The sequence below is a fragment of the Schistocerca americana genome, chromosome 6 (genome assembly GCF_021461395.2).
Source record: "Schistocerca americana isolate TAMUIC-IGC-003095 chromosome 6, iqSchAmer2.1, whole genome shotgun sequence".
Lineage (NCBI taxonomy): Eukaryota > Metazoa > Arthropoda > Insecta > Orthoptera > Acrididae > Schistocerca > Schistocerca americana.
The window spans coordinates 279,736,716-279,762,334 of record NC_060124.1 but is presented as its reverse complement, the minus strand read 5'-3'; positions in this window follow the sequence as shown (position 1 = coordinate 279,762,334).

The window sequence follows — 25,619 nt, the reverse complement described above, 5'->3', positions numbered from 1 at the left end:
ACACTGCCCAATTAGTTCAACTGCGCTTGCAAGTCCTCTGCTGCGTCTGGCAGAATTAGGTCATCAGCAAACCTCAAAGACTTTATTTCTTCCCCACGAACTGTAAGTCCCCAAATTTTTGTTTGGCTTCCTTTACTGCTTGTGTATAGACAGAATAACGTCAGCGATAGGCTACAGCACTGTCAGATTCCCTCTTCTACCACTGCCTCCCTTTCATGCCCTCTGACTTTTATTACTGCATCTGGTTTCTGTACAACTTGTCTACAGTATAGCCTTATGCTCCTTGTTATTTACCCGTGCTACCTTCAGGATTTCAAAGTCTATAAAAGATTTTAATTTGTTTCGTAACCTATCATCTAGGATAAGTCATATGGTCAGTATTTCCTCGCATGTTACAACATTCTCTATAACCGAAACTGATCTTACTGAGATCCACTCTTCATATCAAGTGTTTTGCTACCATAACTTATTATACGGATGTATGATGATACATGCACCTAGCATAAGCTCTTGCGGGCTCCTATTTTTCATTGTACACAATTCGAATTTCGTGTAGTGAGTTAATTTCGAATAATCGCAATAACCACGACCATTAACGAAAATTTGGGCATTGCACTATGAAGCTGATGAATGCATCTGTAAGACATGAAAAAAAAAGATTTTTTTTGCCAGAAGAGTTTCTCTAAAATCGTTTGAGAAAGTTTTGTAGCAAAGCTGCAATGCGTGTGACCTGCTGCCCATTCTGGGCCTTCTTCACTTTGCCTGGCAGGTGTTCTGTGTACATGGCCATGTACATATCATCCTGAGACCTGATGTCCATTACAGTCGACTTACAATTTTCTGTCCTGCTACCGCATTTTCTGTTATAGTACCTGTGGCCCACTTGACTGGACAATATGGTTCAGCCATCTGGCGGAAGAATCGGAAACTATGATCACTTGGCACCAAGTAGCAGGTTTCTTTACGACCGGTTGCCATGGTAGGTAAATATTAAGCATTCCTTCATTATCGTGTATTTTTTCTTATCCTATTTCATGAAAATATTTACCTATTGTAGACAATAAGTGTTGTTTAAATGCCGTTTCTGTGTAACGCGTTTGGGTAGTACTATTTATTTATTTAATTATGATTACAAAATGGTAATGTTCACTGAATGGACGCTTGGACTCAGTGCCACAATTTCGAGCACTCATTCCTAGGTATCACTACTGATTATTTTCGCTAATATCGACACATTTATTGTTGTGACTATTGCTTAATGGCATTGTCTGAACATTATTATTATCTCTTGAAAGAACAATCGTTTTTCGGAACGATAAGGAAGTCGTGAATACCCAGAGCACCCCATCTGATCCTTGCAAATCAACGTCGTTTGTCGATTGACCAGACTAATTTCTATAGTAGAATAGTGTAACCAAAAGCCAGCCATAACAGCATCGACCAAGACTGGGAAGAGGGTTAGAGGAAGATGCGAAACACATTCAGGTGCCTCATCCAGTAACAATCGGCTGCTGCAATAAAAATATGGGTGGCATCCACTTCACTGAGAGAAAGATGAGTTTTTGTAACCTCTGCATCAGAAAAACAAAATTGACTCTGAAAATCGTTTTCCAGTTCGTTTATCTGGAAGAGCAACTGAACGGAATGGACAATTTCTTGAAACGAGGATATAAGATGAACTTAACAAAAGCAAAACGAGGATAATAGATGTAGTCGAATTACATCGTGTTATGCGGAGGGAATTAGATTAAGAAATGAGACATGTAAAGTAGTAAATGAATTTTGCTATTTGGGGAGCAGGATATAAAATGTAGACTGGCTATGGCAAGGAAATCGTTGCTGAAGAAAAGAAATTTGTTAACATCGAGTATAGATTTAAGTGTCAGGAAGTCTTTTCTGAAAGTATTTGTATGCAGTGTAGCCATTTATGGAAGTGAAACGTGGGCGATAGACCAGCGTAGACAAAAAAGAGAATAGAAACTTTCGAAATGTGGTGCTACAGAAGAATCCTGAAGATTAGATGGATAGGTCACGTAACGAATGAGGAGGTACTGAATGGAATTGGGGAGAACAGGAATTTGTGGCACAACTTGAGTAGAAGAAGGAATCGGTTGATAGGAAACGTTCTAAAGCATCAAGGGATCTCCAGTTTAGTGTTGGAGGGAAGCGTGGAGGGTAAAAATCGTAGAGGGAGATTAAGAGAAGACTATACTAAGCAGATTCAGAAGGATGTAGGTTGTAGTAATTATTTGGAGATGAAGAGGCTTGCGCAGGATAGAGTAGCGTAGAGAGATGCATCAAACCAGTGTCTGGACTGAAGACCACAACAACGTATCTGGGAACTGTAAATAGATAGAATCAGTACAGGATAGACCCAATTAAGAATGATGAGCCTAAGATAAGTATCCTGCAGTACTTCGATTTCAAACTAAAAACTGCAGACCATTTGTCAAGTGGTCAGTAGCAACAACATTCTGAAGAAGAAGATGAGAACTCAACTCCCGAAAGGTGAAGGCTATTGCCCTCATAAACATGCTCACTTACTGTAGCTCAAATGTTCAAATGTGTGTGGACTCCTAAGGGACCTAACTGCTTAGGTCATCGGTCCCTAGACTTACACACTACTAAAACTAGCTGAAACTAATTTATGCTAAGGACAAACACACACACCCATGCCCGAGGGAGGACTCGAACCTCCGGTGGGAGTGGCCACGCACTCCGTAACATTGCGCCTCAAACCGCGCGGCCATTCCACGCGGCCTTACTATAGCTTATTTGCCAGAAATAACTGAGTTTAAAAGTAAAAAAGCTGGCTACCTGAAGCAAACAAATGAAGAACCAAGTCTGTACACCTTTCCCCTGTCTGATATCACAGAACAACTTCTTCTCGAGTATCGCCAGAAATAGAATTGTCACAATGTACTCTGGTAGGCCAAAACGTTATTACAATCTGCTTCATAGCTCGTTTGTCCGTCTTTGGAACGAAATACGTCAGTGACTCTGCGTATCAGGGATCCGAGAGCATTTTGGCAGGTTTATAGAAGTATGTGGCATTAGATGTCTATGCACAGGTTACATAATTAGGTTAAATAAAGGCCGTTGATTTGCGTACCCGGTGATGGTGCCAAATAGTGATCCCGATGGGTTCAAAAATGGTTCAAATGGCTCTGAGCACTATGGGACTCAACTTCTGAGGTGATTAGTCCCCTAGAACTTAGAACTACTTAAACCTAACTAACCTAAGGACATCACAAACATCCATGCCCGAGGCAGGGTTCGAACCTGCGACCGTAGCGGTCTTGCGGTTCCAGACCGCAGCGCCTTTAACCGCACGGCCACTACGGCCGGCGATCCCGATGGGTTCCATAGGATTTACATCAGGTGAGTTTGGTCACCGAGACATCAACGTGAGTTCACTGTGATGCTTCTCAAGCCACTGCAGCATGCTTCTGGCTCCGAGGCGCGGAAAATTATACTGCTGAAAGATAAACTCGCCTTCGGGGAAGACATCAAGCATGAAAGGATGCAGGTGGTTCGCAGCAGTCAGCGTGTCTTCGATTACTGCCACACGTGTTATTCAAACGCAGGAGAATGTCTCCCGTAGCATAATACTTCTCCACCAGCCTGCATCCGTAGTGTACTGCAAGTTTCGAGCCGCTGTTCACCTCGAGGGTGCGTTTGTGGAGACAATAGACATACAGTAGCAAAAATGTGATTCATCCGACGAGCCGACACGTTTCCGTTGATCGACGGGTGAATCCCGAAGGTCCCGTACCCACTGCAATCGTAACTGGAGGTGCCTTTGGGTCAACACGTGAAGACGTGGGGGTGGTCTGCAGAGGAGCTCCATGCTGAGCGATGAACGATTAATGGTGTGCTCTGAAAGACGTGTGCGTGCACCAGCATTGTGCTCCTTCGGCAGATATGCCACAGGTCACTTTACAGAGCAGACAAGCCTCCGATCCCCACTTTCCGTGAAGAGTCGTAGACGTCGAACCGTTTAGGGCCTAGCGGTAGTGTTATTGACCTTCTACCTCTTTCCACAGATGCTCACGGTAGTACCACGTGAACATTCGACTGCGTTCTCCGTTTTCAACATACAAGTTAATAGGCTCCGAGTAATAATAATCTGGCCTTTCTCAAAGTCGTTTATCTCAATGGATTTCTATATTTAGACAACATTTCTTCGGTAGGGTGATATCCCGTCCGTGTCTGCTCCTCTTACATACTTTTGCTAGTGGGTCAGGTGCTAGCGACACTATAAGGCCGCACCCAATGTCGCTGTGCGCTTATCAGTGCATGTCTTTTTTTCATTTTATAGTGCATAAGTGACATTTACTTAATGGGACTGTATTAGATTAAGTAAACTATCAGTAAGTTTTTTTCGCTTTCGTTCTAATGCTTGCTGATAAACCACTAAGACCCAGCGTCCGTAGTTACGGACAATCCTGAAAAACACGATTTTTTTGTTCGAAAGTTTTCCTGAATTCCATTGTGTTCTGCCAGATCCAAGGTAGCCCCTGAGGGTTGGCAACCCATATTACACCACAAAGGACAGTGTTGTCTATGTCCAAGGTGTACCAAAACACCGTGGTAAACACCGGCTACTTACATACAAGATAACGGAAACAAACATTCCGAGCACTACTTCCTGCAGGGGGAACTCGAGCCACGGCCTTCAGGAAGTATCACTACGCCAAAACCTGATTGGCTGGAGACAGCTATTTAGGGGCTAGAAACAGCCCCGAAGTTCAGTTCACTCCAGAGGCCGACCTCGTGGGCTTCGACCGCTGAAGATTACGTCTTCGTCTCTGAATTGGACTTTTACTAGTGTGTGTGTGTGTGTTAACAGGAAACTTCGTGGAAAATCAGAAGTGAACTTTTGTTTGCCTCAATTAGGAGATTTTACTGGCATCGTTATTGTTACCTTTCCTTTGTGTTCAGTCATCAACCTTGTAAACTTACATAAATAAAAGTTGTGTTTGTGAAAAATTGCGAATTGTCAGTCACAACACATCGCAGTTCCTTCTGTTTAGCAGGTACATAAGATCTGTTTCAAACAATTCACGAGAGGTGCCGCCAGGTCTCAGGAGGACGTAACTGCGGTCGTCCGCGGGTGGAAGCCACCGCACCGACTACCGGCCTTCTTCGAGTTCTCACACTGCTGTCCCAGAGACACAAGCGACAAGCGAGCTACAGGGCAGTAACGAGGGAAGCGGGGGAAGGCGAGTTCGCTAGCTGCCGATCCGAGCAGGAGCGCGCGCCGAGCCCGATACTTTGCGGCGGCCGAAGAGGTCGCGCGGTGTGGGTGGGACGGAAGGGTAGAGAGGGGGTGGAGGCGGCAGCAGACGCGGCGTCCAGAGCGGCCGGCGGGACACCCGCACTCCGCGTGATTGCAGGCAGGCGGCCGCCGTAATGTGATCACTGCCCTGGCCGGTCCGGTCAACAACGGACTCTTTGTCCGCTGCTGCTGGTCTTCCCTTACCCCCACCCTGCTGCCACAGACGTAAGGACTGAGCACACGTGTGTGTGTCCTGTAGCTCGTTTCCGCCAGAGCTCGCTACGGCGCTCCTCCCCCGCAAGACGGCAGCCGGAAATGAGCCAGCGGCGTCTCCGGCAGACCGCGGGGAGCTGCCCGCTCTAATCTGATGCCGTGGGACGCCTAGGGGGAGGGAGAGAGGGAGGGAGGGAGGGAGGTAGGAGGACGCAGCGCGCTTTCTAGCGGCACGCTCGCTAAGCCGGTTCGGTTTCTCTGTACGCATCAGCAAAAGTTCTGCGTCGCCCCTATGCATCAAAATTCGTGGCAAAGGAAACCAAAAGTTGGCTCTGAGGTATGCGGCCACGCGTTTATATTCGTTTGTGTCCAGATCATCAAAATAAATAAATAAAAAGTTAAAAAAGACCTAACATACACTATGTTATCAAAAGTATCCGGACACACCAAGAAACATTCGTTTTTCGTATTAGGTGCACTGTGCTGCCACCTACTGCAGGTACTCAATATCAGCGACCTCAGTAGTCATTAGACATCGTGAAAGAGCAGAATATGGCGCTCCGCGAAACTCATGGACATCTAACGCGCTCAGGAGATTGGGTGTCACCTGTATCATACGTCTGTACGCCAGATTTTCACACTCCTAAACATCTCTAGGTCCTCTATTTCCGATGTGACAGTAAAGTGGAAACGCGAAGGGACACGTACAGCACAAAAGCGCACAGGCCGACCTCGTCTGTTGACTGATAGAGACCGCCGACACTTGAAGAGGGTCGTAATGTGTAATGGGCAGACACCTATCCAGACCATTAGACAGGAATTTCAGACTGCATCAGGATCCACTGCAAGTGCTATCACATTTAGGCGGAAGGTGAGAAAAGTTGGATTTCATGGTCCAGCGGCTGCTCGAAAGCCAAACATCACGCCGGTAAATGCCAAACGATGATTCACTTGGTGTAAGCAGCGTAAACATTGGACGATTGAATAGTGGAAAAACGTTGCGTGGAGTGACGAATCACTGTACACAATGTGGCGATCCGATGGCAGGGTGTGGGTATGACGAATGACCGGTAAACGTCATCTCCCAGCGTGTGTAGTGCCCACAGTAAAATTCGGAGGCAGTGGTGTTTTGTTGCGATCGTGTTTATCATGACGGGGGCTTGCACCCCTTGTTGTTTTGCGTGGCACTATCACACCACAGGCCTACATTGATGTTTAAGTACCTTCTGGCTTCCCACTGTTGAAGAGCAATTCAGGGATGACGATTGCATCTTACAACACGATCGAGCACCTGTTCATAAAGCGCGGACTGTGGCGGAGTGGTTACACGACAATAACATCCCAGTAATGGACTGGGCTGCACAGAGTCCTGACCAGAATCCCATAGAACACCATTGGGATGTTTTGGAACCCGACTTCGTGCCAGGGCTCACCGACCGGCATCGTTACCTGTTTTCAGTGCAGAGAGTGAAAGCTGGCATCAAGGCTAAGAGTGGGCCAACACCATATTGAATGCCTGCATTACCACGAACTTGTAAGTCATTTTCATCCATGTGTCCGGATACTTTTGATCACATAATGTACGTCCAACGACTTAGTCGTTTGTTTCCTGTGGGGGGGTTACATAACGCTCCTGAGCAATACCAATACGTGGATGAATGTCCCCTTGTTACGATTCAGGATTGGCTTGAATAAGTCACGGCACACTGACGATGAGATCGTCAAGCCTGCTCTAATTGAAATGGCTCCATTTTTCACAGAAGATTCTTTAAAAGTCACGCAAAGTTGTTGTCGACGTCCAAAAACATCTCGTTTCAATCGATCACACACATCTTCGAATGGGGTCAGGCCCCAGGAATAAGCAGGTCACTACTTTCTGGTGTTCCTAGAACGCTGAAGGAACGTGGTAATGACAACAGTACACGAGCACGCGAGTTGTCATCCATCATCAGACACGAGGGTATCGTCAGCTGTGCTCCAACGGAAGTGTGACAGGCCCGCTTTTGTTTTCTATATACATGGTGATCTGAGGGGCAAGGTGAACAACAATTTACGAATGCGCCCTGAGGACGCTGTGGTGAATGGGACTGTAGGATGGTTTGAAATGAATTAGACAGATTTTCTAGTTGGGGAGACGAATGACATTTACTCTGGGTGAAGGAAGATGTAAGTTAATGTAGGTTGCTGCTTCACACATTCATGTATCCACTGACGGAAAAAATCGCAACACCAAGTAATTGTTATTGTAGAGTTATAAAAATTCGGGATACATTTGTCTAGGCAACATACGTAATCGATTAACAATGCAAGATCACATGTTAATAACGGCAGGAAGAGCAATTGCTAATGTGAAACTCTGGTACAGTAATACAACGCTGGTGCACTAATAACCGGTGTACCAGCCAGAATGATGAATGCAAGCATGCAAAAGTGATCCACCGTGTTGTACAGATGCCGGATGTCAGTTTGTGGGACGGAGTTCCGTGCCTCTAGCACGTGGTTGGTCAACACAGGGACGGTTAATGCTGTTTGTGGATGGCGCTAGAGTTGTCGTACTCAGACATATCTGGTGATCGAGCAGGCCAAGGTTACATGTCGACGCTGTGTTGAGCATGTCGGGTTACAACAGCGGTATGTGGCCGAGTGTTATCCTCTTGGAAAACACGACTTGGAATTCTCTTCATTAATGGAAGCACAACAGGTGAAAACACCGGGCTGATGTCAGGTTTGCAGTTAGGATGCGTGAGATAATCATGAGAGTGCTCCTGCTGTCATGCCAAACAGCATATCAGACCATAACTCAAGGTGTAAGTTGCAGGTCCTCAACTCGCCTGATTCTGACAAACACACGGCCATCAATGCCACTAAGTTAAAACCAGTTTTTGTTAGAAAAGACAACACACCACCATCCAGATCTAGAATGAGCTCTCGCTTGAGACCACTAGACGTCGCAGATGGCGGTGGTTTGAAGTCAGTGGAATGCACGCAGCAGGGCGTTTGACACGGAGCTGCCCTTGAAGTAGCAGATCCGTAGGAGTTCGCTGTGTCACTGTGGTGTCAACAACTGCTCAGATTACTGCTACAAATGCAACACGATGCGCTAGACCTGTCCGCCGAACTCGATGTGAAACGTCCCCTTAGAAAAATTATAAATGACTGTGCTGATAAACCTCTTACGTTATTTGATTTTCAAACAGATAAGCAAAACTGAACGTACTCAGACATTTCTCTCTTTACTTATTCTGATCTTCACCAAACTGACACACAATATTTTTAGCGCAACGCAATGTGACTTCCAATAATCCCTACGAAAGAATGGCCCTGACTAACAATAACCTATACCTTTCATGAATCACTTGCCTCACAAAAATCTTCGTTACTCGAACTACTACAATACAGCGAGCGCCAATACTGCCAGCTATCTACTGAAGGCACTAACTACTGATAGGCACTGTTAGCAAATGAAAGATTTTGATAGAGAACAAACAACTTATTTACCTTAATAGTGTTCAAAAGGCATAGTATATATAGCAGTTCATGACATCCAGTCTTACAAATTTCCTTTTTCTGGCGGACACACGTCCAGATCCAACTGTCCAACACTACAACAGAAAATATTCCAACAATGCAAACCAGCCATAGACTCCACACAGCACAGTCAGTGATTTTCATACAAAGCGCTACGTGGCGTTACCAACGTAAAAACCTAAACAGCCTACTTACAGATGGTCTTCCACATCGCTAGTGCCACTCGGCACTGGCCATTGTGAGCCTCATCTTCTTGCAGCCGTGCATTATCGTGACTACCCCTGTCAGTAGCCATGTACGGTGGCTACTTTCCCACCAGGTCTTCCTGCAGTATCGCAACGTCCAGCTTCTAGTAGCCGTATTACACGACCTCGTTCAAACTCCGTGAGATGCTGATAATGGCGTCTTTGTCGACTTATGGGCATTCTTGACTAACATCAGCCTATCATATCCAATCTCAAACGTAATTGACGACCGTTACAGCGTTATTTAAACAAAACCTGAACTGCATCCTTATAATGGCGCTGCTAGTGCCACTCGTATGCCACTGGCGCGAAATCCGAATAGGCATCATCTTTCAAATGTAGAAACACGCTTGTCATCTTTCGCACAACTCCTGTTTGGTGTTTATGTTTTTCGCTCAAGTGTGTTAAATATCTAGGCGAAATATTGCAAAGTGACGTGAAGTGGAATGATGATGATGATGATGATGTTTGGCTTGTGGGGCGCTCAACTGCGCGGTCATCAGCGCCCGTACAAAGTCCCAATTTTTACTCAGCCCAGTTTATTACACAGTCCAATCTAGCCACAGTCACGAACGATGATGATGAAATGATGAGGACAACACAAACACCCATTCCCCGGGCAGAGAAAATCCCCAAACCGGTCGGGAATCGAACCTGGGACCCCGTGATCCGGCGGGAGCAATGCTAGAAGTGGAACGAGCATGTCAAGTTGGTAGTAGGGAATGTGATAGGTCAACCTCTTTTTATTGGAAGAATTTCGGTGGTATCTACTTCACCTATAAAGGAGACAGCGTATAGTATACTAGTGTGTCCCATCCTGGAGCACTGTTCGAGTCTTTAGGAGCCCCATGAGGTCGTATTAAGGGAAGACATCGAAGCTATTCAGAGGCATGCTTTTAGATTTGTTCCTGTTGAAACCTTCCCGTCTCCTCTATACGTCTTTTGTTATTGATAACCTTCCCTTTTACAATGAACTATGAAACCTTTCCTTAGGATTTCTATCTCTTGCTTAATAATAACAAATGAAATCTTCCCTTTGAAATTTATTCTCTTTCTCTATCTTCGCATACAAATTTAATTGCTGCTTATTAAAAGCAATTTTCTGGTTATTTCGACGAAACATAGAATGTGTCGTCGTCGTGGCCCTCAGTCGTTATCTGCAATAACCCAAAACTGTTCCTTACCTTTTTTACTGTTACTGGATCGCCATCTGATGCTACATCGAACTGCGACATGAATATACTTACTCTGTTTTACTATACTCTATTAGCTGCTGGTGGGCATTCATAATAAGTGGCTGTATTTATTACCAAAGCTGACATTCTTTAATAGCAGAGCTGACGATATTCTTTAATTAATTTGACTGAAGTTACGTAATTCATAGTTAAACTTTTTCTTGACAACAATAAAATTTTGCAAAGTTTTACGATGATGGTTTTTCGGATGGATTATAATTATAAATGCAATATTGCTGGCAAAAGTTAATTATATTCTGAATGAAATGATTTTAGAAATGTTCAAATGGGACTTACTTTTTACAATAATCTTAGAACTAGCAATGCGCAAACATACCTTCAGTAGTCTTGAGTTTCTCTTATTGTAATAGTTAGCTTATGTCTCTGTACATCCGTTTATAATCTCTTGTAAATCATAGCTAGTGGCTGTATAATGAATTGTATAATGTTATTGGGAATGCAGCTTGCCGCTAACTTGGTGTAATGTTTTGTCTGTAAAGACGTGTATTTGTTGCCTTTATGATTCCTTCACTCTCACACATAAATCTGCACAGTAAAGTAAGGGCCTCCTGTTTTGTCTTTAGGCTGATCCGTGATAAGACAGGCAAACAATTATACTAATGGAGGATTCTGAGTATTTTCTCTAATTTCATTCACTCTCTCTCCCTCCCTCTCTCCTTTATCTATGTACGATTTTAAATATAATATTTCATTACGTGAAATCAGCCCAATAGAATCTCTGGTGGAGCCCTTCGTCTTAACATTCAGCGGCTGGCTTGCTGTAAAAGATCTTTATATCTATTATTATTGTTAAGCGCTGCATTCAGTTGGGAAAATCGATCGTTTTGAACAATTCGTTCCTTTTTCGACAGATTTCGAATTTCAGATGTGTCCGAAGCCTTTTTGGACGATTTTATAAAGACTTGTCGATTGCAGGCTCTCTTCGTCACAGCTGAAACTTCCCCACTAATTACAGGGCCAAGACAATCATCAATGATTCAGACAAAGAACTCATTCGTCATTCACTCTAGAATAAAAGGGTCACAAACCTTATTTTTGAGGAAAATTGTATATTCAATCCATCTCTATTACATGTTCCGTTTCCTGTTGATTCCAAGTCTTACTTAATTTGCATTTACAGTTTTTCTCTCTCTTCGAATAACCCGCTAGTGGCACAAACGTTAATAGCTCGCTTTAGCAAGAAGAAGAGCAAATATGTCTCTTTTAGAAGCCCGACAATCTTCCAACAGATACTTCCGAAGCCGTCCTCGTCACCCGTCTATAATAACCATGGAGAATACATATATGTATCTCTGTTATTCCAAAGAATAAACGTACTAGAAAAATACCTTGGCGTCGACGAGCTGTCGGCGCATATATTACTAGAAAATCCGATCAGATACTTTTCAAAAGTGAATAAATGTGGATGATTTGATTGACCATTATTAATTATTGCGTGGTAGAGGGTAATTTTCCGTGGGGAGATTACAGCTGGCAGGCACACTGCTTCTCTCAACCTCTCGCTTCATACCGACTTCCTACGAATGCTAAAGTGCGGTCTCTCCTCCCAACAATGCTTTCTGGTGCAGACATTCCCTGCTACCACAATTATTTCCAACATGACAAATATTAATTATTTCTACTTAATCCTATTAATAAAATATAAACATCTTTCATAAATTGTGATTTGACAATAGACAATAGAAATATACATGTCTTACACTGTGTATTCCATCACGACGCAAGTATAACGGATGTACTATGTGAACTCAAGTGGAAATCCCTGCAGAACGATTCTAAGGCAGCCGACGTACATTTCCAATGACCACGACAAGTTTGGGTGCGTTTGGAGGCATAAAGACAGTCATTTCTTCCTCATTGTGTTTGTGAGTGGAACAGGAAAGGAAACTGCTGTCAGTGGTACGTGGTTCACTCCGCCATGCACCGTACAGTGGCCTGCGGAGCATCTATGAAGGAGCAGCTGTAGATAAACACGACACTTATCATCCATCAAGATGGAATTTTCATCAAAATGTAGGCGATACGGTCCCAGTATTGGTTGGAGAATCTCGTCTCTTTACAGTAGAGTAGCAAATTGCACTCATCAGCCACGAGAGACGCACCGTAGCCCCGTGTAATACTGTCACAGAACATCACTCCACCACCACCTTGTTGCACATGTTGGACGCAGAGTTGGGTGCGTTCGACTCCAAACACGTTGTCTGCCATTATCAGCGAACACACAGATCTCAGTTTCGTTCGTAGACAATAACCGACCCCAATCCTTAGACGTCAACTTTGTGAACTTCCTTGCCTGTCTGTGATGGAGTCAATGATGTTTTGTTATACAACCTGGTGCTCGCCATGGTCTTTGAGGATGGAGTTTCACGTCGTGTAATCGTCTCCTATTAATTTGATGCTGTACATGACGTCCTCCAGCGTCTTGTGGAGCACTCAGTCCACGGTTGCTTTGACTCGAAAGTAGTAGATACGCACCGTCTTGCGCACCAGCGTAACGCGACGTCCTATACGACTACTTGTCAGGTGTAAACGATTCCATGTCCGCATCATATCACTTTGGTGAGCACGTCGAACAACTTCTTTGACTTATTAGCCATCTGCGCTAAAGCGATGATGCGTACCCGATCGCAGGTCGAGATTCTCCTTCACTGCATGATTTTCGGACTACTATTGCACATACACCTTCAATGCATCCCAACTGGTGCTTTACTTTCAGCTGAAATCCTGCAAACCTTCGTATGCGGCATCCAACCGTAGTTAGCGTTCTTGGTAGCTGTGTGTCTGTTTGCAAGCAGCGTCTGCGTTGACATCGCCATAGATACAGGAACAGTCACAACAGCACATGTAGCACGTAACGGGGTGATGCAAAACTTTTCTCCACGTGTGTATTCTGTCTTTAACCTCTGTAGTACGTCTGATAGTTTTGGAGCATTTCTCATTTAAGTGATAGTACATATCAGTGAATTCGAAAACGTAATATATATATATATATATATATATATATATATATATATATATATATATATATATATATATATATAGGCAACGGCCTTGCCGCAGTGGATACACCGGTTCCCGTGAGATCACCGAAGTTAAGCGCTGTTGGGTGTGGCCGGCTCTTGGATGGGTGACCATCCAGCCGCCATGCGCTGTTGCCATTTTTCGGGGTGCACTCAGCCTCGTGATGCCAATTGAGGAGCTACTCGACCGAATAGTAGCGGCTCCGGTCAAAGAAACCCATCTTAACGACCGGGAGAGCGGTGTGCTGACCCCACGCCCCTCCTATCCGCATCCTCCTCGGAGGATGACACGGCGGTCGGATGGTCCCGGTAGGCCATTCGTGGCCTGACGACGGAGTCATCATCATCATCATATATATATATATATATATATATATATATATATATGTGTGTGTGTGTGTGTGTGTGTGTGTGTGTGTGTGTGTCGCCGTTCATCTTACCAATCCCAAATAACTTTCTATCCAGAGGCAAAATAAAACAGCATGATTGCTGGTAACCTGCTTGCTCTCCTCAAGACCTGTTCAGAAACATAACTTAACTCGTTCACTTGATTGAGTTCACAAAAGTACTCGTAAATGGAAACAAAAGCAAAATGCCCACCAGTCATTCTGTCAACCGTCTCCTGGTAATGGCATAACGCTGACCTTCAGCCACATGAATGAAAAGTAATGATGATGAAGTTTTCATCAAAGATTGCCTTTTCTGTATACAACAAATCTTCTGAAAGCACCACAGTGCTGTACTACATTTACACGTATTGTGAACAAGAAAGTAATACTCCAATTACTGGCCTGATCAATTCGCCACAGCATTTCTGCCTTCGTGCGTGTATATTGATTCACATACACAGTCATCTGAGGAGGGCTGAGTGAAAGACAATGTTTTGTTTCTCGAGGATCGATAATACAACTATTCGCATAGTCGGAAACAATGGAAAATCTGACTCCAACGGGAACTATAAAAAATCGTTAGCAAAATTTACTAAAACGTACAGTTCATTCACAATGAGGTCATTTGAATTTGAAAGAAACCATCTAATTACAGCAACACTATGTATATACTATCACCTATTATGCGATTTTGGATTCATTTTATATTGCAGCTCGTACTGTCGAACTGGTTTGGCAACATCACCCTGTTTTACAACAAACATACTAAAGCTTAAATAAGGAAAACCGCTCTGATAGGATCAAAAATAAAACTCTAATTAGCAAATGTCTGGAGGTCGATAATTATGTAAGGTGAGGGTATTTATGACTACTTGGCAACTTAAATTGCTATTATACCGAATAAAGGGAAACAGCGGCGAACAGTGAAAGAGAAAAACATTTTGATTTTGGCGTTACTGGATTTCAACGACCAAGAAGGAATTTTGGAAATATAAATATCATATGTCGTGACTGGTCTAAAGTTGCATACAAATTCATCTACTTGGATCAGAGGTGTGTTACTAATCCACGTACGGTGGAGACTTTTGCACGCAACGGACAAGGTTCAAATGGTTCAAATGGCTCTGAGCACTATGGGACGTAACTGCTGAGGTCATCAGTCCCCTATAACTTAGAACTACTTAAACCTAACTAACCTAAGGACAACACACACATCCATGCCCAGGGCAGGATTCGAACCTGCGACCGTAGCGGTAGCGCGGCTCCGGACTGTAGCGCCTAGAACCGCTCGGCCTCTCCGGCCGGCCACGGACAAGGTGCCGCAGTGGTTACGGCGCTGGTAGTTGTGAAGATCAGAATTGAAATATCTGTCTGGCGACACGAATTTGGGTTTCATGTGGTTTTCCCACATGCCTTAAGCCGGATACCTTAGCCGGCCGCTGTGATCTCGCGGTTCTAGGCGCGCAGTCCGGAACCGTGCGACTGCTACGGTCGCAGGTTCGAATCCTGCCTCGGGCATGGATGTGTGTGATGTCCTTAGGTTAGTTAGGTTTAAGTAGTTATAAGTTCTAGGGGACTGATAACCACAGCAGTTGAGTCCCATAGTGCTCAGAGCCATTTTTGAACCGGATACCTTGATGATTGTTTTGAATAGAATGAAGTTGATTTCCCTTCCCATCCTCGTCTATACCATGCTTGAGTTTTCTATCTATTGTAGTAAGCCCTAGCATTCCAATCGAGCGAGGTAGAATAGTCTGCCGTTTTCTGTTTACCACGTCTAAACAGTGAAATTTATTAAGTTAATTTTTCTTCCTTTTCATATTTTGTGCTCTTCTAATGTTTGATTTCCTTAATAATATAAATTTGTAGTATCACCCATTTTAAATTCCAATCTTCCAGAATAATTTATAATTCAGATGGTGCATTAAGCATATCTTTTAGAGCTCTGTACTTCAATTCACAAGGAGGGGATTCTTATAGGATAACTTTGCGTCTGCCTGTTAAATACTCTTATTGTCAGGAATGGGCAAATGTATCAAGTTGAAATTTGTGGCACATAGTAAGGTATACGGTCCCTTGGCAGTGCAGACAAAAGATACGACCATTTATATCACTTATTTTGATGCTCGTGCTTCCGTTGACCTAGAATCATAAAATTTTGCAAGAAACAGAGTTTCACAATACGACTAAAGGAAATAGCCTAAAATTGTGAATTTTTAGCTACATCATAGGAGAAAATATCTTTCTATCATTTGTTCTCCGACTCTATGTCTGCCCGTCTGTTAAGACCCTTTTTCTTAGGAACAGTTACAGGTATCACGTTGAAATTTATGTCACACTGTGAGCTCAACGATTTCTTGGTAACGCAGTTAACTTTAGCTCGTAAGTCAATACGGCCATTTACGTCACATATTTTAATACTGACAAACTCAATCATCAAAAGCTATAGGGTAGGTAGTAAGCTATAGGGTAGGTAGTAAGACTAGTTGTCGGCCTATGGCCATGAAATTTGGCAAGAAGCAAGTTTTATAGTAAACTAATAGACAAATTCGAAAAATGAGAATTTGAAATTATGTCACACAAAAAAATTCTGTCTGTCCGTTCGCCTGTTAAGACACCTTTTTCTCAGGAACGAGTTGACGTATCTGGTTCAAATTTATGTCACAAACTAATGCTTATGGTCCCGTGGTGGCTTAAGAGAGTTAAAGTTGTATAAAAGTGGAATGAGGAGATACGGCAATTTTTGTCACACAGTTTGATGTTCACAAACTCTCTAATTAAAACGTATAGGGTGCTACCTGTTGAGCTAGAATCATGAAATTTGGCAAGAAGTAAGGTTTCCAGTATAACTAAAGAAACAAAACTGAAAAATGTTAATGTGTAATGGAATCACACGAAAATAATATTTCTCTTGACATTTGCTGTCCAGCTTCAAACGTAAAATTAAAACATTCTTGAAAGTCTTGGTATGCCCTAAACCGGTGTCTTGCCAGTATCAGTGTCGATAACAGCCAAAAGTCGTCGAGATTCTCGATTCCTGGGCTGGAGAGACAGTCTACATACATAACAAAGATTGTGCGGAACCCTCAGAATGCAAGTTCTGCTCGCGAATGGACTTTTTTTTCTATCTGTTCCGTAAAATGAAAACATCAGACGTGTTTACTAATGGAAATTATAACAGTAGCGGAAATATTCAAGGTATTGCAGTCAGCAAAGTGATTAATGTTTTCAATTTCAGAAGATACTTTTCTATTGGGTTAATTATAAGTCTTCCGACTAATCTGAAGTGGTCCAGCACGTACTCTTCTCGTGTGTCAACCTCTTCATCTCAGGGCAGCACTTTCCCCTAACGTTCTGAATTGTTTGCTGTATTAATTCCAGTCTCAGTCTTCCTCTATAATTTCTACGCTCTACAGCTCCCTCTAGTACGATAGAAATTAGCCCCTGGTGTTTTAACACGTATCATATAATCCTCTCCTTCTTCTCGTCAGTATTCACTGTGGAAAACCTCCTCATTACAAATCTTATCAGTCCACCTAATTGCCAACATCCTTCTGTAGCAGCACGTCTCACACGTTTAGATTCTCATCTTTTACGTTTCTTCCCGTAGTTCAGTATTTACTTACATACAATGCTGTGCTCCAAACGTACGTTCTTAGTAATTTCGTCCTCAAAGTAGTTCCATTGTTGTGATACTAGAACTATTTCTTCCGAGTATATTTACATGTCTCAAAACTGGGCATACTTGGCAGTAATTACTGAGACCAGTATATATTACTGAACCCGGTAATGCTTTGAAATCGCTAAAACTGTATGATAATCAGTTATACTTCGTAATGTCCTACTCTCCCCTCTCTCTTTCCATCTCCTCCTCCCCCCATTTCCTCCTTCCCCTTCTAACAACCCTACCACAACACAGGTCAAAATATAATAATGATTGTGGTGTTGCTCACGCTGCTAAATACTGCATTTTCGGGCAACATCAAAGTTATTATGTGGCGGGTGTCATTAGAGCACAGTTAATAAAGTCATTTCATGTAATAAAGAATAAACTAGGCACTCATATTTTCGTGTTTCCCAAGCTGGTCTCGTAAAATGATGGCTCAATCGTCGAAAATCTAGGTAGTGATGATTCCAAGCTCGGATGCAAAGAGGCCTAGGTTTTATTCTGCGATATTCAAAAGTTTTAAAGATGTGTTTTACAAACCATTCTTGAAGATTGAAGTTGAAAGTTAGCATAATGGTGATGAAAAAAAGTAATCAGCACTCCGAATTTAAGTTACACTTCCTTTCTATTGTTTTTGTTGCAATATCACGTAACACACAAAACATCACTTCACGATACAAAACATACTTGAAAACATCTTCCTCACTTTTAAAGTTCACATTTTATAAGCTGACTACAATATGTGTCTTTCCAACATTACGTCCAAGACTTGACCTTCTCAAGGTGCGACTCTCTAACTACTAACTAATAATCGCTTATGCGCCCAAAATTCAAGAGTTACAAGTACTACAAAGATCATAGTGACAAAAGAAAGAATACACATAAGAATAACATCATTGCAACATAAACGTATCGATGGATCAAAGTACCTCTACATTAATGAAATCAAATCTGAATGTTGTCTCAGAAATATGTCAACTACTTTACAGAAACATAGTAGAATATTGCTGGTATCGAGAGGTTGAGTTGAGGTGCCGTAATGGTTACATAATTCAAGTACCATTACACCCTCTATCTCTCTCCACCTCCCTCTTCCTTCTGTCCATTTCCTACCTCCCCCTCTCTGTGAGCACCTCCTATCCCCCTACCTGTATATCTTCTCTTCTTCCCTCTCTCTGACCTTGAGTCTCGTTTATTGTTATTGCCAACGAAACTTCGACTGGGAATTAATGTCGCTTGAAATGAATGGGTAAATAGATTGGTATCATTGATATACGTCATATGAGAAGCCTCTTCTACTGCTGGAGATATTTTTTATTTTTATTTTTTTAATGAGGCATCAGTCTTGTGGCTGGTTTAACGGAGCCCGCCACGAATTCCTCACCTTCGCCAGACTTTTCACCTCAGAATAGCACTTGCAACCTACGTCCTCAGTTATTTGCTGTATGTGTTCCAGTCTCTGTCTTCGTCTACAGTTTTTACCATCTACAGCTCCCTCTAGTACCATGAAAGTTATTCCCTGATGTCGAGCTTCCCTTTGTTTTCTGTGTTTTTCTTTTTTTATTTCTTTCGTCGATCAACTGAAGCGTTTCTCCTGTTACCCATGACTTATCCGCAGTTACCTTTCTTGGACCGACGTTTTTCGCTCCAAAGTTTGTGAATGCCCATTTCACTCACTTCCACTCCTCTTCAACTAAAATCACTACTGAGCTATCCATTACCGCAGGTTCATAGCCTCAGCGAACTTCGAGCGTGCCGGCCGAAGTGGCCGTGCGGTTAAAGGCGCTGCAGTCTGGAACCGCAAGACCGCTACGGTCGCAGGTTCGAATCCTGCCTCGGGCATGGATGTTTGTGTTGTCCTTAGGTTAGTTAGGTTTAACTAGTTCTAAGTTCTAGGGGACTAATGACCTCAGCAGTTGAGTCCCATAGTGCTCAGAGCCATTTGAACCATTTGAACTTCGAGCGTATTCTTTATTCCTTAGTACCTCCGTATCCCCCTTATTTGCGAATTGATCTTTTCTGATTATTCTCTTGATCTTAAGCCTACTCTACAACATTATCACATTGTAATCTGAGTCTATTTCTTTCCCCGGGTACGCCCAACAATTCAATATCTGATTTCGGAATTTCTATCTGATCATGATGTAATGTAACTGAAATCTTCCCGTATCACCCGGCCTCTTCCAAGTATACCTCCTCCTCTTGTGAGTCTAGAACACAGTATTCGCTATAACTAACTGAAATTTATTGCAGAACTTAGTCTTTCTCCTACGTCATTCGTCGTACCAAGCCCATATTCTCATATAATCCTTTCTTCTGCCGTTTCCCCTACAATCGCATTTCAGTCCCTACGCCCACTACATTTTCATCTCACTTTACGTACCGAATTACCTGTTCAATATCGTCATACACTCCTGGAAATTGAAATAAGAACACCGTGAATTCATTGTCCCAGGAAGGGGAAACTTTATTGACACATTCCTGGGGTCAGATACATCACATGATCACACTGACAGAACCACAGGCACATAGACACAGGCAACAGAGCATGCACAATGTCGGCACTAGTACAGTGTATATCCACCTTTCGCAGCAATGCAGGCTGCTATTCTCCCATGGAGACGATCGTAGAGATGCTGGATGTAGTCCTGTGGAACGGCTTGCCATGCCATTTCCACCTGGCGCCTCAGTTGGACCAGCGTTCGTGCTGGACGTGCAGACCGCGTGAGACGACGCTTCATCCAGTCCCAAACATGCTCAATGGGGGACAGATCCGAGTATCTTGCTGGCCAGGGTAGTTGACTTACACCTTCTAGAGCACGTTGGGTGGCACGGGATACATGCGGACGTGCATTGTCCTGTTGGAACAGCAAGTTCCCTCGCCGGTCTAGGAATGGTAGAACGATGGGTTCGATGACGGTTTGGATGTACCGTGCACTATTCAGTGTCCCCTCGACGATCACCAGTGGTGTACGGCCAGTGTAGGAGATCGCTCCCCTCACCATGATGCCGGGTGTTGGCCCTGTGTGCCTCGGTCGTATGCAGTCCTGACTGTGGCGCTCACCTGCACGGCGCCAAACACGCATACGACCATCATTGGCACCATGGCAGAAGCGACTCTCATCGCTGAAGACGACACGTCTCCATTCGTCCCTCCATTCACGCCTGTCGCGACACCACTGGAGGCGGGCTGCACGATGTTGGGGCGGGAGCGGAAGACGGCCTAACGGTGTGCGGGACCGTAGCCCAGCTTCATGGAGACGGTTGCGAATGGTCCTCGCCGATACCCCAGGAGCAACAGTGTCCCTAATTTGCTGGGAAGTGGCGGTGCGGTCCCCTACGGCACTGCGTAGGATCCTACGGTCTTGGCGTGCATCCGTGCGTCGCTGCGGTCCGGTCCCAGGTCGACGGGCACGTGCACCTTCCGCCGACCACTGGCGACAACATCGATGTGCTGTGGAGACGTCACGCCCCACGTGTTGAGCAATTCGGCGGTACGTCCACCCGGCCTCCCGCATGCCCACTATACGCCCTCGCTCAAAGTCCGTCAACTGCACATACGGTTCACGTCCACGCTGTCGCGGCATGCTACCAGTGTTAAAGACTGCGATGGAGCTCCGTATGCCACGGCAGACTGGCTGACACTGACGGCGGCGGTGCACAAATGCTGCGCAGCTAGCGCCATTCGATGGCCAACACCGCGGTTCCTGGTGTGTCCGCTGTGCCGTGCGTGTGATCATTGCTTGTACAGCCCTCTCGCAGTGTCCGGAGCAAGTATGGTGGGTCTGACACACCGGTGTCAATGTGTTCTTTTTTCCATTTCCAGGAGTGTATATTTTCTCCATCTCTTCATCCTTTGTTGCGGCATGTACGCCTGAACTATTGTTGTCGGTTTTGTTTTGCTGTCGACTCTGACGAGAACAACCATATCACAGGAATGTTCACAGTAGTTGACTCTCTGTCCTACGTCCCTATTCATAACGAAACCTGCTCTCGTTATTCCACTTCTTACGCTGCTAATGTTACCCTACACCCGTCTGACAGAAATGCTTGTCTTCTTTTCATTTCTCTTCACTGACGCCAACTATATCCAAACTGAGCCTTAGTATTGCGCTGTGAGTCTAATAGATTCAATGACAGTGTTTTGCATAGTTTTGATCTGCGAACGGATATTATTTATGACTTGTTGGGCTATGATCAGAATACTGCTACAAAATCTGAATCAGCCAAAACTTTGTAATCCAACCTGTTTGCTGATTAAAAATTAGCGAAACACTGTCATTGAATCTACTATATATCTAAACAATTTTTATTTACTTTTTTGTTTAATTTTGATCTGCAGTCGGGTTGGATTACAAAGTTTTGCCTGACTCAGATTCCGTAGTAGTTTTCTGATCGTAACCCAGCAAGTCATAAATAAATTTTTTATATAGCGTATGTCCGTTTCAGTCTTATTAGAAAGCCGGCCGGTGTGGCCGAGCGGTTCTAGGCGCTTCAGTTTGGAACCGCGCGACCACTACGGTCGCAGGTTCGAATCCTGCCCCGGGCATAGATGTGTGTGATGTCCTTAAGTTAGTTAGGTTTAAGTACTTCTAAGTTCTAGGGGACTGATGACCTCAGATGTTAAGCCCCATAGTGCTCAGAGCCATTTGAACCTTATTATAAAATTCTGTAAAAATTTGTAGTAATTCAGTCACGAGCCTTAGAGATTTCTCATAGCAACGTTAAACAATAACGCGTCTTCGTATAGTATTACATAATATAGCGATGGTACTGTTTCTGTTAGACAAGGTACCGTGCAACTAGGAATGGTACGTTATACAACGTTGGGTTTTGTAAAGAGATGAAAATATTTTTAGCTTTATAATATTTAAACTCAGGGTTGCGGCTCATTTGTTATTTATTTTTGTATTTTTACACGTATGACGACGGCCAATAGTGCCTGAAACCGAACATCAGTGATCTACGGCGTGAAAGTAAATATATTTTCCAAGACGCTAAGATACATTTTCAGGACTGAATTTGTTGTCTTCAAGGCCTTTACTGCCTACGTCTGCAGCAAACGACATCAAATTATAGCCAAGACCTTGGCCTAATATTAAAAATACCATTCGTAGTGTGTGTAGCATTCGACTAGCTGATGAGCTTTTCCAGATCTAAGTAGGACTATGTGATGAATTAGAAGACTTCAAAATTAGAGCCGACACGCCACGGGACGGGACGAGTAATAATCGAACAGTTAGACTCGCAGATGTGGAGGTAGATGTGGGATGTAGATTTAGGTGTGTACTTGGGGACCCTGGAGGGCGTGTAATATAATTTACGTTTCCTGCCCGAGGGACAATAAAGGCCCATCTCGATTCGGGTCAGGCAGTGATATCTCCGGCGGAATGGACGAAGTTGCAGCCGTTATACGGGAGAGCCAGTGGGAGCGCGTCCGCGCGCCGCAGCCGGCCCGTTATTTATCGCGACGCGGCGGCCTGCCTCCGCCAGCGTGGCCGGCGCTTTTTCCTGCCTCCGCCGGCTTTTATGCTATCTCGATAACGCCGCTCTAGGCTTACATTCGAACCGAGGAGCTAATGCCGCGATATCTCCTCTCTCTCGCGTTCGCCCTCTTTGCCTCTGTCCACTACGTACAAGGTCTCCCACCCTACGGAAGCACGCACAACACTTCACAAACGTTTCCGAGTATCGAAACATGATTTTCGACACACACAGAAGAGAGTAGTTTTTTGTGTGACTAGCACTTGCAACTTTGTCGACTGAAATATTGCAAGAGAATTTCTTTGTAATCCGGCTTATAATTTACACCCTTACTTATTGTCCATATATTACGAAACTCAATTATTACGTTGTAATAACTATCTCATAGTTTAAACAATGTTAAAATCTATAGGAAGAGCAAACGCATTATATTTGCAAATAAATAGTACTTATCTTACAGAGTTCGTGTCAGTTTTCCTGTATAACTTACAGAAAAGATTTTGTCCACGGTCGTTCAAATTACAAATCGATGGAACATTATGTTCCTTTTAACCATTTTCTCCTTTTATTTGCATTTTCTTGAAACGCAGTTTACCATCACATACTTGATACTTTCCATATATACATTGTTCAACTTGCTTGAGCCATAAAAAAGATCATAAGCGATGAGACAACAGTACGTACCAAACCCACTCTCTCACCATTCTATCCGCCTTTGAAGCTACTCTGAAGCACTTGGTGTCAAAACTACGTTATCTATTACGAGTCCAGTCTCCAGTACCTTCTAGAATAAGATATAGTCTCCATTTATATTAACATGACTGTCTCAACTGCAGTTGTTTTTCAGATTTAATTCACATATTATTTTCTGTAAATAAGTATTTAAGTGAAAATTTATAGACCTAATGGTGAACAGCAAAGGATGAAAATTTACACAGTAAGAAAAAATAGAAGCTTCCCGTTATTTTATAAAATCAATTTCATTGTCGATAGTAAAATTAGTAAAATTATAAATGAAAACAGAAATTTTGTTTACATGAAAACAAAATTTAATATTTACTGTAAATTTGTTTTCAGAGCGTTGACATGATTAATTTTCATAGTACGAGATCGATATTATGTAATAGATTAATATAAATAATAAAAATACAAAATCAGAAAAATAGTTTTTGGCACTCAAATAATTCAGAGACATTTTCATCTAAGACGTATATATATTAAGTGCGGAAATGTACCGAGGTCTGGCCACCAAATATAGGATGAGTTTTTCCACCATATGCAAACTTTATGACGTCCTCTTAGAAAAATTATGAATGACTGTGCTGGTAGACTTCTACGTTATTTGATACAAAGACAGCTGAGTAAAACTGAACGTACTCAAACAGCTCTCTCTTTACTAAAATGACACACAATACTTTTTTGCGCAACGCAATCTGACTTTCAATAATCCCTACAAAAGAATGGCCCTGACTAACAATAACCCATACCTTTCATGAATCACTTACCTCACAAAAATCTTCGTTCTCGCACTACTGCAATACAGCGAGCGCCAATACTGCCATCTAAATAAAAAATTCTAACTACTGAAGGCACTAACTACTGATAGGCATAGTTAGCAAATGAAACATTTTGATAGAGAACGAACAATGTATTTACCGTAATAATGTTCAAAAGTCACCATATATATGAATTCATGACATCTATCTTTTCAAATTTCCTTTTTCTGGCGGACACATGTCCAGATCGTTCACTTATAGCAACGTCTCAAAACTCTGGCATCTCTCTCTCCACATCCGCCACTGCTGGCGGCTGACCTCCAACTGCCCAATGGAACGCGCTGTTCACATCCAACTGCCCAACACTACACATGTGAATATTTCAACAATGAGTCCAACCAGCCACAGACTGCACACAGCACAGTAGTGATCTTCATATAGAGCGCTAAGTGGCGTTACCAACATAAAAACCTAAACAGCGTACTTACTACTTCAGCGACTGATGGATGAGAGATACGGAGCCGGCCGGAGTGGCCGTGTAGTTCTAGGCGCTACAGTCTGGAGCCGAGCGACCGCTCCGGTCGCAGGTTCGAATCCTGCCTCGGGCATGGATGTGTGTGATGTCCTTAGGTTAGTTAGGTTTAATTAGTTCTAAGTTCTAGGCGACTGATGACCTCAGAAGTTAAGTCGCATAGTGCTCAGAGCCAAGAGATACGGAACAAAAAGGTCTCACGAACTTATGTTAGAAAATAGATGGTTTTCAGGCTAGAGACCATTTATTCACTCATAGTTTGTTACAGAGACTTCGGTCTAATAAGCGCTGTAGCATGCAGCCACAGTTACAGTATGGCTGGTTTCCTCCTAGAGGGTGGTCAAGCCCTGGTGGCCTGCTGCCATAGGAACTGGTAATGTTGTGTCCGATTCACTTCTCTTGCTGACTCACCTCGTAGTGGGGATGACACAGCGTTGTACACAGTAGTTCCGCATTCGAATCGAGAGCTTGCCGACATGCTGCTCACTTACGGGAAGACAAATGACAA